This window comes from Bufo bufo, chromosome 7 (assembly GCF_905171765.1).
Source record: "Bufo bufo chromosome 7, aBufBuf1.1, whole genome shotgun sequence".
Classification (NCBI taxonomy): Eukaryota; Metazoa; Chordata; class Amphibia; order Anura; family Bufonidae; genus Bufo; species Bufo bufo.
In genome coordinates this window covers 23,184,418-23,200,336 of record NC_053395.1, presented here as the reverse complement: position 1 = coordinate 23,200,336, position 15,919 = coordinate 23,184,418, and positions in this window count along the sequence as shown.

The window sequence follows — 15,919 nt, the reverse complement described above, 5'->3', positions numbered from 1 at the left end:
TCATTTTACAAACCCTCTAACCCATAGAGATGAGAGTGGGCACTCTAGGACAGCTGGGAACATTATCCTTCCGGCATGGCTATGCGTTTGGGAACTGGGGTTCAAACCCTCTAACCCATAGAGATGAGAGTGGGCTAGTTCAACTCTTCCACCCTGTAAAGTCTATAGATCAAAGGAAGCCCTAAAGGAGAAGGGGACGTGACCAACCAGAGTTGGGCCTCTTTTACTTCATAGGCTCCATGCAGGGGTGCACCACCAATGAGGCCAGGTGAGGTGATAACCTCAGGCAGCACCAGGTAAGGGCAAAAGAAGGGCAGCCGAAGGGCCATAGGATAAAAAGAAGGGGTTAGGTTAAGAAATGGGCATTGGGGAGGGAGGGGCGCCGTTTCAGTTTTTGCCTCAGGCAGCTGAAAGGCTAGGTGCACCCCTGGCTCCATGGCAAGCATAGTGGTTTCCTTACCTTTATATGTGACATCACCAACATTTTGGGAGGGGAGGCCCCAAATCTCCTCTAATTTCTGGGACCGTATATATATTTTTCATTCATCTGGGTCACATTATGCATTAATCTCATTACATTAGTCTCATGACATATGTTAAGCTGAGGGTTTGGACATCTGACAACACACAGTTTTACTGATCATTTGAATTTCAATGGGAACGTAAAAAAGCCAAAAACTTTTAGATGTACTTTTTATATATCCTATATCACTCTGGGCTAAATTTGGACAATCGCTCATGTGCAACACAGCAGCATCCTCATCAGACAAGAAAAGTACTCTAATGAATATATATATTTTAGAGGTCCTCAGCAGAGTGAACACAAGGGCCCGTCTTCTTCATGAGCCAGCCACAGCGACTGCCTCGCAACGCACAATTACCTAATCAATCTAGCGCTTTTCCCAGTGCCTCAAATTCATGGGTCACAGCCAAGTAGGTTGCAACACAATTAGCAAAATGCCTTGTGGAAAATTAAGCACTGCGGAGCAATTTATGGACATGGCAAAAGCAGCTTTCTTCCAATTAATCAAACACAAAGGACATGAATTGTGCTTCTCCGTCCTCCTCCCCCTGCTGCCCCATTCTGTACGGCCTCACCACAATAACATGGCATTCTGCAGTCATTCTCAGCCCAGACACCATTTTAAGGACAGACTCTATGGGGGTGGGGGTCATCTGCTGGTTTGAAGTTTTGCAGTATGATGTTGAGGTCAGTCACATCTATTAGGCATCTGACTAATGACCTTATGGTGGGATGTGTAATTTGGCCTATAGGGACAAGTATGTAAATCTGGTATTATATAGGAGCACCTGACAGTGTTTAGTGCTCTTTAAGCTGCCATAGAACTAAGTTACTTTTGTTTTGCTGGGTCGGCCTATGAGGGTTTTTGGACCCGCCCCCGAGGTCTGATGTCAATGCTAATATTGGAAATAGTCTGCTCTCCTGTGCACTCAGTTTCCTCAAGAGTTTTGCATCTTGTCCTGTCCTGTGAACACTCAAACATGCATTGTATTGGGGGGCACCAGTCTTCTTTGGCAAAGTCACACAGAAATTGCACAGAAATTGTCAGGTAGGCCTGCCTAATGGCGATATAGAAATTCAGATGATTTGTTTTTTTGTGCTTACAAAAAGGCAGGAATAGTGGCAGAAGTGGTAAAGCATCTGGGATGACCTTAACAAATAGAGACATTTATTTACAACAGGAGTCACATAGCAGTAGTGTTTTTGATGGGAATAAGAGAGCCACAAAGCAAACAGTGTGATGGCACCTTGACAGAAAGACAGAAGCAGGTGGGGGTCACTCCTCCAGAACTATACTTTCAAGAGCATGATGGTTGGTTTTGGATATGGTGTAAATTAAATCTCCAAATGTCCTTATTCTGTAGGGATGAGGAACAGTCCAAGGCTTTCGAGACTTTTCCATGGAATGCGACATATCAAACTGTTTTTGATTTATTGAATATGCAGTGTTGGCCCTAGTGGAACTAACACAACTGACATTGTCAGAGATGGAACTTTTTGGAAATTTCTCTTCAGTTGTTTGTTGTGGATGGGAATTAATGTGACCATTATTATTAGAAAAAAATATCTGAAAACGTAACCACAAAAAACAATACACCTCTAAGGGGTTTAGAGACTTAGTATGATGGTCCTACTATTCCAGCTGGTAGAACTCGAAGTCACTGTATCTTGAAGCCCCTTCCTCACCGTCTCCAGCCTCAAGGAGTGGCCTATACTGCCAAGCGGTCCATCTCCTCGGACTCTATCAGTCAAGTTCAATAAACTGAGAACATATTCTGACAGACTCAAGGCAGAGGAGGAACTAGGAGCCCAGCCAACATTAGATGTCCCAGTGAGACCCAGCAAAATATTACTGTCAGGATAGATAAACAAACAGCCTAGGAAGTGAGAGGAGGAGGTCAAGAAAATAAGAAGATTCACCGTTGATGGGAAGCAGATTGGGTGGAGGACTGAAATAGTCACATTTAATAGGGTTGGGTTTGGTCATGAGGTTTCGATTTTAAAACAGAGGACCTCCTTGTGTGAAGCTTCTGATGGAGAGGGACATCTTCTTGGGCTATCCTCAATGGAAGTTGGACACGCACCTAGGCAGATGTACCATAGACACCAAAGGCTTTTGAGTCATCTGAAAGTGCTTACTTTTATGATCCACATGGACATTTAACAGGGCTACCAAAGGTTAGATAAACATGGCTGAGTTCTTCCAACACAGTGCCCCACCTGTTCACAGGTTGCATGTGGTATTGATATGCACTGTTCATAGAAGAAAGCAGCCATGTTTATTTTTCCAACACTGTGGAACCTATTAAAGGGCTATTGCCATTTTATAAGTTGATGACGTATTGCTAGAATATCTATGATCTCCGGACCTCCGGTTCTTTCCCTTCTAAATTCTTTCCCACCACACCAGTTGACCAGGAGAACCAATTTCCATGGAAAAATAGTGAATGGGTTCAGCTCTGTGTGCCCCTTTATTATGAGTGGTCAGCCCCTTGCTCATCAGAAAGTGATGAACCACTTTATAAGATGAGAATGCTCCTTTAAACTAAAGTTTTCAAAAAGTTATTTTACCGACAATGCCAGTTGTGCTCATTTCATCACTCGATTGTCTCCATGGGCCAACAATGCATACTCAAAAAGTCAAGACCAGTTTGGTACTTGTCCTTGCTGTCCTAAGAAAAGTCTTGAAAGCCCAGGATCGTCCCTAGAAATTAGAGACATTTCGAGATGTTTCTCCACCATACACAGAAGAAGAACCTCCCAAGACATTACAATCTGACTCCTCTTGATGTCTCTCAATATGGCCCCCTATAGACCAAAGCATGGGCAAACCCCACCGGGCTGGACAATACATTGATTCACATCATTTACTTCAGTCCTAGAAGTTATTGGAAAGTCAGGATGCAATAAAGTTGCCAGTGATTACTGCAGCGCACAAGGAGTCACAGCTCCTCGCCAAGAGGAGAAAAAAAAAATCCTCAACTCCGAGCAGATGTTTTTCATATGGGAAGGGCTCGCTGCAAGATTTATGATGGATTTTGGATCCAACGTGTTTAATTTTTTTGCTTTTAATTATACAGAACCTGCACTTAATTACATCATTTATAGTTTTCCGGGATAATCCTTGTTGACACCATGCAGATCTCTTGGATGTCTTGAAGAAAGAAATTCGCTGTATTCACCGCTACTCATGCCTACCAGAGTCTCGCTGGGCCAATCCCTCTAAATCAGTGCTGCCTCCAGAGACGAGAGACATCATAAATCTCAATAAACAAGAACTGTCATATAATAAAAGATAAACATGGATGCATGGGTTGTAATATGCAGCAGGAGATCCGCTGACAGCGCAGGAAGCAGATCATCTAATAAATCCCATAGATGCCATGTTAAGAGGCAGAAACTGAGGAGAGGAGCATTGTTAAGGGGGCGCTGTGACTATCATTTTTGTGTGAATGTTAAGTTGTCATTGCCATGGGCCCTGTGGTTGTCAGGGTTGTGGGGGCCAGTGGTTAGCATAATTCTGGGGGTGTTTTGTGGGACCATATGACAAATTTGAGCCTCTTTTCTCTACAGGTCCCGTAGAACCTATATGGATGGACTACTGCAGTCATACATGAAGCTCCTATCCTGTATCCCTGCGGTTTGGACCTGATGTTTAATGGTATAAAAAATTTTGGGTGGCCTTTTTATCTTTGCAGGAAGAAATGGATACAACCCTCAAGTCTGTTACGTCCTGTGTTCGTCATGACATCTGTAGAGCAGATCTTCTGGGTGGTGGGATCATAGGCTTTATAAGATGCATCATCAAAGCAACCAACACTGAGGAAGTTCTGTTTTTCTATCCTGGGTGGAACATCTGCCCATCAGAGGCATTTAAGCATGAAACTATTAGGGCCCAATGCAAAAGCTGTGACAGGTATGGTTGGGTCTTATGTGGCAAAGGGGCCATTGTGGCATCAAGGCCACCTGTCATAGTTGCCCCCTTTCTCTAATAGAATGCACTTTTATGACTTGAACGATGGGATCTCATCCACAGGCACCGACCCATCAATTACTTGCCCCTGGTGTCCCAGATCCATCCCTGAGCTGAGCCTTGGTCTTGTCCAACGTAATGTGACCAATCAGGGATGTGACCAATTAATTCCTTGCTTGGGGTGTGTTGCCTCCGGTTGTACGTTGCCACCTTAAATAATCCTAATATACAGTAGTAATTTTTGAAACTGAGCCTTTCAGCGCGTTTTACATCTGCTGTAAGGTTATTCTATTGACTCGCCATCCTCTCGCTTGTGTTTTTTTTTCACATCTCCCCTGTGTCAGCCAATCCTTAATTTCACATCTCGACCTCTTGTTCCATAACTTCTTCTTCCGTGTTTCTCTCTGGTGTATTTTTGAAAAAATATATAATGTCCTCTCACAGACAACCCAGAAGTTGTGGGTGGAATTACTCAGTGTTTGAGTTATAAACTAGTAAATTACTTCTCCAATGACCACACAAACATCTATTTGGGCTTCAAAGCCTTTCTTAAATGGTCCTTTTTGAGGCAATATGTTGGTTTTCATTAGCCATGCTATAAAAAGCGTGTAGATGTGATGGTTCTAGTAAGAAAGCAGATTTCACTGGGTGTGATAAACTGGGATTACTTGGGCCCCTCAGTGGAAATCATTTTGTATGCCCAACTGGCCAACTGGTTATGTACTTACAAATTGATAGAGATATACTGTACGTTTTTGAAGGCATACTACATGGGTCCAACTCTTGGGCCAGTCGAAAGACACATCTGAGTTTTTTGCATTAAAGTTTTGTGGGCCCAGTTGTAGCAGAAGGGATTGTGGGCCAATTATAGGTTCACTATATGTTACACCAGTGGTCTGGTGTACCTTGGGCCTACTGAAAGATGTTCCTAATGGGCCATTTTTGAGGTGTGACTCTTAATCACATTTTCTTCTAACCTTGATTTTGTCGAGTCGGTGTGCACCTTTTATCTCACTCTCAAAAATAATCCTGATATCTATGGTTAAGAGTGGACTGAGTACGCATTCACTTTTTTACCCCTTTTACCAAGACGGTCCATGAGTGATGATACTGATTTAACAAGCAGAGACCCTAGTCTGTTCCCAGGCTAGGTAAGGGTAAAAGAGAGCACGAGGGAATGGAAATGCCCCACTAAAGCCATGTCATAAAAGTTTTTGGGGGAACACCCTCTACAGAAGTCTCATGATCAGTTGTCAAAAGATGTCCTCCAGAGCTAAAAACCATGCTTGATAAATGGAGACCCCATTTCATGACCTCAAAAAGTCCAGCAGGGCTTTTGACAAGGGCTTGTCTACACATTGAAGCAAAAACTGCTCAAATTGCATCTTCTATACCTTTTTGAACGCTATCAGATCTTGTAAATGACTGACCCAGGGAAACTCCTGATGTATATGGGTGGTGGGTGTAAAGATGGGCTTCTATTTTACTGTCTGGTTCAGGAAAAAAAAGGGGGGGGGGGTCTCTTCTCTTTCCACTTGGTTGGGCTTTGATTCAAGGCATTTGGGTCGAGAAGAAGGTCTGGGCAATATAAGGTGGTGGCACTTACTAACGATGAGCCCATGGTCCTGGAATGTACAGCATCCCTAAACTCTGTTTTGCCCTGCAGAGTATTGACCTCTTTCAAAAATAAGACTACAAGTATGGAATCTCCAATTACAATGGAAAAATACTCAAAATTAAAATAAGAACTACACCCTCAATGCCCATGGGGACCGGATGTGCCAAGTGCCCCTGGATAGAAACAAGCAGAAGCTATTCAGCTGCTTCTTGTAATTGATCTTGTGTTGGCTGGTTCTGAGGTCTTGAATTCATTTGTGGAAAGTTTGGTTATAGAGATCGTCACTAAGCAGAAAATATCCCTCTTACACTACTGTTTGGAAAAGTTTTGAAATCTGAATATTTGTTTTGCCTATGTTCAATGCTGTGCAGAGTAACTCCAAAAAACTAGTCTGTCTGTCTATCTGTCTATCCATCCATCAGTCTTCTATCTGTCTATCTATCTATCTATCTAGAAAAGAAAGGAAAAAAAGGCCAGCAGCACTCTGATTAATTGAAGAAAACTTGTGGTTTATTGACCCAAAAATGAAGCGACGTTTCAACAGCTCACTGCTGTCTTTATCAAGCCTACTGCACATGTGCTACAAGCATGTGATATATAAGGACATCGATCAACAAAAAGATTGACATCAATTGAGAATATATAAACAAAAAGCATGAATATAGTGATGCCTGTGAATATACAACTACATGTGGAAAACCGCCACAATTTGACAAATATAATGCATATAAAAACATAGATATAGAATACAGCATTCTTGTGTTACATAAGAAAGATCCTAATGAGTGCAGGTGAACCCAATATCGAAGTGAAATTAAAAGAACTCACTGTCAGCTGTGATCGCATGTTCAGCGGCGTTCCCATTCACCTACCGCGCATGCGCGGGAGGGACAAATATCGCGGTCCTGCCGGCGTCCAGACACCGAATGGAATCCACAACAAAGATGGTTGGAACAGCCTCACACGCAATGTGCGCATGTCCAGACCGCACCAGAGGCTGCAAATCAGTCGATACATACTCATAGTTATGTGCATGGATACCAGAAAGATATAAGGAGCAAAATACTTATAAAAACAAATATCAAGAGATCAATATGCTAATGAATAGGGTCTAGGACACTGCCAATCCGCAACCAACATAATTTTGCATAAATGGTCGCATAATTCAGCGCCTTGTCAACCCACTGAGGCAGGCTATAAGGAGGATACGTAATCGGTGAGAAAGGGTGTCACCCAACAATGACGGATCATGTTAATGATCAGTCAGTGTTAGGGATGGGGGAGTGATTGGCGTCGCCAGGACAACCCCTCGAACCCCCTTCAGTCCCCCATATTGATACGACACAGTCTCACCCAAACATTAAGTTCTCCAAGCCTAAATTAGAATAATAATTAAGAAATTATCATATATCCTTAAAAAGGTACAAAAAACTATGACTGTAACGACTGTATAGGCAGGCACCTAGTACAATATAGGATACACTCCACATTAATGTTGCAACGGCGGTCCGGACATCATGTATGCAGATAACAAGTACAGAATGTGGGTAGCCGACTGGAACAGCGATGAACTTCATATCATACAGCAACACAGTCATGACCGTGAGAATGTTACAAATCTAAAAACAAAGAGAGAAAAATATTTTAAAAGAACTCTCATACGAAATAACGCTTGAATAAATGCTTAAAGGGTTTCTGTCACCCCACAAAACTCATTATTTTTTTTTTGGATAGTTAGATTCCTTATAGCGCGATATAGGAGAATATAATAGTCTTACTTACTTTCATGCGGCCGATTCTTTATAAAACGAAGTTTTATAATATGTAAATCAGGGCTCTACCAGCAAGTAGGGCGTCTACTTGCTGGTAGCCGCAGCAGCAATCCGCCCCCTCGCCGTGTTGATTGACAGGGCCAGCCGTGATCTCCTCCTCCGGCCGGCCCTGTCAGTATTTCAAAAATCGCGCGCCTCTGGTCATTCGGCGCAGGCGCTCTGAGATGAGGAGGCTCGTCTCCTCAGTGCACCTGCGCCGATGACGTCTTCTCTTTCGGTGATGTCATCGGCGCAGGCGCACTGAGGAGACGAGCCTCCTCATCTCAGAGCGCCTGCGCCGATGACGTCTTCTCTTTCGGTGATGTCATCGGCGCAGGCGCACTGAGGAGACGAGCCTCCTCATCTCAGAGCGCCTGCGCCAAATGACCAGAGGCGCGCGATTTTTGAATTACTGACAGGGCCGGCCGGAGGAGGAGATCACGGCTGGCCCTGTCAATCAACACGGCGAGGGGGCGGATTGCTGCTGCGGCTACCAGCACGTAGACGCCCTACTTGCTGGTAGAGCCCTGATTTACATATTATAAAACTTCGTTTTATAAAGAATCGGCCGCATGAAAGTAAGTAAGACTATTATATTCTCCTATATCGCCCTATAAGGAATCTAACTATCCAAAAAAAAAAAAAAGAGTTTTGTGGGGTGACAGAAACCCTTTAATAATATACATGTGCATTCACCATACAGTTGGGAATACGGATACAGCAAATAACGGAGTGAGGCAGTACTAATCTACCCTAAAGTCCACATTTAACCCATTGGGTCTTAGAGTTTTCAAGGTAAATATCCAATATAGTTCACGTTTTTTGGGCAGAGCTTGTCTATCCCAGCCCCTTCATCCCTAGTTCAATCTGTTCCAAGATACGGAATCTCAGGTCATTCTGTGTGTGACCTGCCTCTTTGAAATGTTTGGACACAGGCAAGTCCATTTTCTCCTCCCTGATGGAATAGCGGTGCTGGTTAAGCCGTGTTTTTACATCCCACGTGGTCTCACCAACGTACCATTTCCCACAGGGACAGGCAGGCTGGTAGACCACGTAGGATGAATCACAGGTAAGTAATTGTGTGATTTTAATCACTCCATTAGTGGCCGGATTGTAAAATGTGTCTCCTTTGATCATAAGTTTGCAGTTTATGCAATGATAACACGGATAGCATCCAGTGCGGGTGGAACCGCACATGGCTCTCACATTAGTTTTGGTACTACCCACATCCGCCCTAACTAATCTGTCTCCCAAATTTCGCCCTCTACGGTAGGAAAACAAAGGGGGAGTATGGAATTCTGAAATATGGGGGAAACTATTCCCAATCAAACTCCAATGTTTCCGAATAACATTGGCGATGTGCATACTGTTAGTGGAAAAATGGGAGACGAAGGGAATACGAGGATTTTTAGGGGCAACCATCGGTCTAACCATAGGCGTGCGCAGCCTATTGCATTAGGGTGTGCACCCTAAAGCACAAACACACACACACGCCACGCGCATGTATGTATACAGTGGGGGAAATAATTATTTGACCCCTCACTGATTTTGTAAGTTTGTCCAATGACAAAGAAATGAAAAGTCTCAGAACAGTATCATTTCAATGGTAGGTTTATTGTAACAGTGGCAGATAGCACATCAAAAGGAAAATCGAAAAAATAACTTTAAATAAAAGATAGCAACTGATTTGCATTTCATTGAGTGAAATAAGTATTTGAACCCCTACCAACCATTAAGAGTTCTGGCTCCCACAGAGTGGTTAGACACTTCTACTCAATTAGTCACCCTCATTAAGGACACCTGTCTTAACTAGTCACCTGTATAAAAGACACCTGTCCACAGAATCAATCAAGCAGACTCCAAACTCTCCAACATGGGAAAGACCAAAGAGCTGTCCAAGGATGTCAGAGACAAAATTGTAGACCTGCACAAGGCTGGAATGGGCTACAAAACCATTAGCAAGAAGCTGGGAGAGAAGGTGACAACTGTTGGTGCGATTGTTCGAAAATGGAAGGAGCACAAAATGACCATCAATCGACCTCGCTCTGGGGCTCCACGCAAGATCTCACCTCGTGGGGTGTCAATGGTTCTGAGAAAGGTGAAAAAGCATCCTAGAACTACACGGGAGGAGTTAGTTAATGACCTCAAATTAGCAGGGACCACAGTCACCAAGAAAACCATTGGAAACACATTACACCGCAATGGATTAAAATCCTGCAGGGCTCGCAAGGTCCCCCTGCTCAGGAAGGCACATGTGCAGGCCCGTCTGAAGTTTGCCAATGAACACCTGAATGATTCAGAGAGTGACTGGGAGAAGGTGCTGTGGTCTGATGAGACCAAAATAGAGCTCTTTGGCATTAACTCAACTCGCTGTGTTTGGAGGAAGAAAAATGCTGCCTATGACCCCCAAAACACCGTCCCCACCGTCAAGCATGGGGGTGGAAACATTTTGCTTTGGGGGTGTTTTTCTGCTAAGGGCACAGGACAACTTATTCGCATAAACGGGAAAATGGACGGAGCCATGTATCGTGAAATCCTGAGCGACAACCTCCTTCCCTCTGCCAGGAAACTGAAAATGGGTCGTGGATGGGTGTTCCAGCACGACAATGACCCAAAACATACAGCAAAGGCAACAAAGGAGTGGCTCAAGAAGAAGCACATTAAGGTCATGGAGTGGCCTAGTCAGTCTCCGGACCTTAATCCAATCGAAAATCTATGGAGGGAGCTCAAGCTTAGAGTTGCACAGAGACAGCCTCGAAACCTTAGGGATTTAGAGATGATCTGCAAAGAGGAGTGGACCAACATTCCTCCTAAAATGTGCGCAAACTTGGTCATCAATTACAAGAAACGTTTGACCTCTGTGCTTGCAAACAAGGGTTTTTCCACCAAGTATTAAGTCTTTTTTTGTTAGAGGGTTCAAATACTTATTTCACTCAATGAAATGCAAATCAGTTGCTATCTTTTATTTAAAGTTATTTTTTCGATTTTCCTTTTGATGTGCTATCTGCCACTGTTACAATAAACCTACCATTGAAATGATACTGTTCTGAGACTTTTCATTTCTTTGTCATTGGACAAACTTACAAAATCAGTGAGGGGTCAAATAATTATTTCCCCCACTGTATATATATATTATACCCACAGATCCTCCATAACAGTGTGTCCGTTTATATTGTACTAACCTAATACTTAAAAGACGAGCTTTCAAGAGTTTTCCTTTCTTCCTCGGTACGCTGGAGTATTCAGAAACAATCTATTCCTAAGGCTGGGTTCACGTCTGCGTTATGCCATTCCGTTATAGGTTCTGTTTTAAACGGAATATAATGGAATGGCCAGATGGAATGCAAAACGGAAACCTTTAAGAGGCATTCCGTTTTGCTCTGTCCTAATAGAAGTTTATGAGAAAGCATAACGGATCGGTCTGGGCCCCTTATGCTGTTATCCTGTCGACAGGACTTTGTTTTCCGTCTTGTAAAACGGGAACTTGCTGGATCTGTTTTGATTCCCATAGACTTTTATGAGGACGGAGAGCAAACGGAAAGCCTCCTGCAGAGTCCGCGCTGTACGAGAAAGATAGCAGTGGCTGTGAAGGCGAAGGTTCCAGAGCACAATGACAGCCCCAGAGCCTTTCTGCTGCCCGACCAACCGTATGCTGCCACAGCCCAGCCTGCAGGACATCAGAGAGGCCTGGGGGCCACATTATAGCACCACCACATTTACTTATTATCAAAAAGCATCATACATAGCTAAAAAAACAACAACAATTTTTTACTGTCCCTTTTAGCAAAAGCCAGAATATAATAAAAGACAAAAAATAAAACAATTTACTTACAAAAGAAGATGTTCAGTCGTCTGCTGTGCCGTCCTCTGCTTGCTTCCGCGGATTCTTTGCCCACTTTTCTGTCTCTCCTCAGTGCGCAGGCGCAGTGTTATGGGGGATCTGTGGATGACGCACTGTTATGGGGGATCTGTGGATGACGCACTGTTATGGGGGATCTGTGGATGACACCCTGTTATGGGGGGATCTGTGGATGACACCCTGTTATGGGGGGATCTGTGGATGACGCACTGTTATGGTGGATCTGTGGATTATACTGTTATGGGGGATCTGTGGATGACACCCTGTTATGGGGGGATCTGTGGATGACACCCTGTTATGGGGGGATCTGTGGATGACACACTGTTATGGGGGGATCTGTGGATGACACCCTGTTATGGGGGGATCTGTGGATGACACCCTGTTATGGGGGGATCTGTGGATGACACACTGTTATGGGGGGATCTGTGGATGACGCACTGTTATGGTGGATCTGTGGATGATACTGTTATGGGGGATCTGTGGATGACACCCTGTTATGGGGGGATCTGTGGATGACGCACTGTTATGGTGGATCTGTGGATTATACTGTTATGGGGGATCTGTGGATGACACCCTGTTATGGGGGGATCTGTGGATGACACCCTGTTATGGGGGGATCTGTGGATGACACCCTGTTATGGGGGGATCTGTGGATGACACACTGTTATGGGGGATCTGTGGATGACACCCTGTTATGGGGGGATCTGTGGATGACACACTGTTATGGGGGGATCTGTGGATGACGCACTGTTATGGTGGATCTGTGGATGATACTGTTATGGGGGATCTGTGGATGACACCCTGTTATGGGGGGATCTGTGGATGACGCACTGTTATGGTGGATCTGTGGATTATACTGTTATGGGGGATCTGTGGATGACACCCTGTTATGGGGGGATCTGTGGATGACACCCTGTTATGGGGGGATCTGTGGATGACACACTGTTATGGGGGGATCTGTGGATGACACCCTGTTATGGGGGGATCTGTGGATGACACCCTGTTATGGGCATCAGTGGATGACGCACTGTTATTAACAGTGCGTCATCCACAGATCCCCCCCATAACAGTGTCCTCCACAGATATCCCCTTAATAGACTGTTAGACCTTATTAGACTGGCACTGTTATGGGGACATCTGTGTGGAATCTGACACAGATGCGGGGGATCTGTGAATGACACTGTTATGGGGGGCCGGGGGGATCTGTTAATGACACTATTATGGGGGGCTGGGGGGATCTGTTGATGATACATATATATAGCAGCATCTTGTGCGATATATGTGTCATCATCCACAGATATCTCCCCCCACCCCCCATAGCAGTGTCCCTGACAGTGACTGACCCCCAATAGGGGGTGAAGGCCGGCAACTATTGTACGACCCCACGGTTCCTCATGTAGGTGAGCTTGTAATTAAACTTGTGCAGAGTTGTGCTGCTATCTAATAATCTACCACTGACGTACTGGCACAGTCAGGACTGCCGATAGTATTCACATCAGTTTATCTTTTTCACAGTGCACAAAAGACCTGACCTTCACCATCCATTCACTGGGCACTGGGCACTGGGCACTGGGCGGGCTCCCGCTCTTCAAACATTCATACTAGGCGGCCAGCAGCAGCGTAGCTTGACGTCACTCAGTCCGTCACGCCGCTCGCGCATGCTCCTCCCACTTAATGAAGCAGGCGGAGCAGGGGCGTGACGTCGGAGTGAGTGACATCACGCGGCCGGCCGCCGGGAGAAGGAGTCACGGAGCACAGGAGCAGTGTGGATACACTACAGTATTATACTCGTCGTCAGTCGATGTATGTCATATTGAAGCTGTGCGGACAGTGCGGGGCTGGCAGCTGGGGCTCAAGCGGCACTGCGGCAGGCAGCAGCGCAGGAGGCGGAGCACAGGGGTGTGATTAGGGTGTGCCCAGGCCTATGGGTCTAACATTATTGGAGAGATTCTCCACTTTGTTGATAGATTCCTTGACTAATTTTCTAGGGTACCCTCGAGTAGCAAATTTGTGACCCATTTCATTAAGTCTAATTGATCTCATTTTTTCATCCTTAACTATCCTCTGAACGCGGAGGAACTGGCTAAAAGGCAAGGACCGAATCATGGAACGAGGGTGATGGCTATCATACCGCAACAGGGTAGTCTTATCAGTGGGTTTTACAAACAAGTCTGTACTCAGACCTCGTCCCATGATCCGGACCTCGGTGTCAAGGAACTGTAGCCTTTCCGTGGAATAAACCACGGTAAATTTCACAGTCGGATCGACTTCATTGAGGTATGCGAGGTATATCTATCTATCTATCTATCTATCTATCTATCTATCTATCTATCTATCTATCTATCTATCACTATCTATCTATCTATCTATCATCTATCTATTATCTATCTATCTATCTATCATCTATCATCTATCTCCTATCTATCTATCTATCTATCTATCTATCTATCTATCTATCATCTATCTATTATCTATCTATCTATCTATCATCTATCATCTATCTCCTATCTATCTATCTATCTATCTATCTATCTATCTATCTATCTATCTATCTATCTATCTGTCTAGACATACAGTAGATGTTCTCTACACTCCCCTAGCACATGTGAAGGCCATTGAGGTAAATCCAGGTGCGTGAATGGTTTCCAGTTGCAATGGAAGCGCTCATCCTGAAATCGTCAGGAAGCAAGCACCCCATTAACAGATCCCACGTGACCCTATAAAACAGGTGATATACTGCCTAGTGAAGAACTAGGCCCAGAGAAAGAAAGAGAGGGGTGAGGCATCTAAATCCACAGGCCTTGGGTACAAAGAGAAGGGGATTGTGCCCTGTCCATATGGTACACAGTTTAACCCCTTTGAGGAGCGCTTCTGTGCACCGTGTGTTAATGCCAATATAAAACATGGGGGATTAGCACATGATGCATTGTGGGTTGTGGCCCCCAAGAGACTGAGATGGGGGCCTGTCTCTTACTTATAATGACTGTGTATTTATACCAGATCCTGAATTTTATTGTGTCAGATAATAACCCGAGAATTTACAATTTTTTTTACTGTGAGGGGAACACGACCCAGAAATATCTACTGTGTATGTCTGTGGTAAGGGGAGAACAAAATCTATCTATCTATCTATCTATCTATCTATCTATCTATCTATATCTATCTATCTATTATCTATCTATCTATTATCTATCTATCTCCTATCTATCTATCTCATATCTATCTATCTATTATCTATCTATCTATCTATCTATCTCATATCTATCTATCTATCTATCTATCTATCTATCTATCTATCTATCTATCTATCTATCTCTATCTATCTATTATCTATCTATCTATCTATCTATTATCTATCTATCTATCTATCTATCTATCATCTATCTATCTATCTATCTATCTATCTATCTCCTATCTATCTATCTCATATCTATCTATCTATCTATTATCTATCTATCTATCTATCTATCTCATATCTATCTATCTATCTATCTATCTATCTCATATCTATCTATCTATCTATCTATCTATCTATCTATCTATCTATCATCTATCTATCTATCATCTATCTATCTATCTATCTATCTATCTATCTATCTATCTATCTATCTATCTATCTATCTATCTCCTATCTATCTATCTCATATCTATCTATCTATCTATTATCTATCTATCTATTATCTATCTATCTATCTATCTATCTATCTATCTATCTATCTATCTATCTCATATCTATCTATCTATCTATCTATCTCATATCTATTATCTATCTATTATCTATCTATCTATTATCTATCTATCTATCTATCTATCTATCTATCTATCTATCATCTATCTATCTATTATCTATTATCTATCTATTATCTATCATCTATCTATCTATCCTTCTATCTATCTATCTATTATCTATCTATCTATCTATCTATCTATCTATTATCTATCTATCTATCTATCTATCTATCTATTTACAGTACTCTAGACTTGGGGGCATATGCAATAGTTTAATGTTTTATATGTAATGTAATGTGATGCTATGCCATTTATTCCAGCAATGGTTGGAAAAGGTTGGCAGGAACAGGGTTAACCACCCTTTTCCTCCCCTCTTAGTAGGAATGGGCTGGTCCTACTTCTGGCC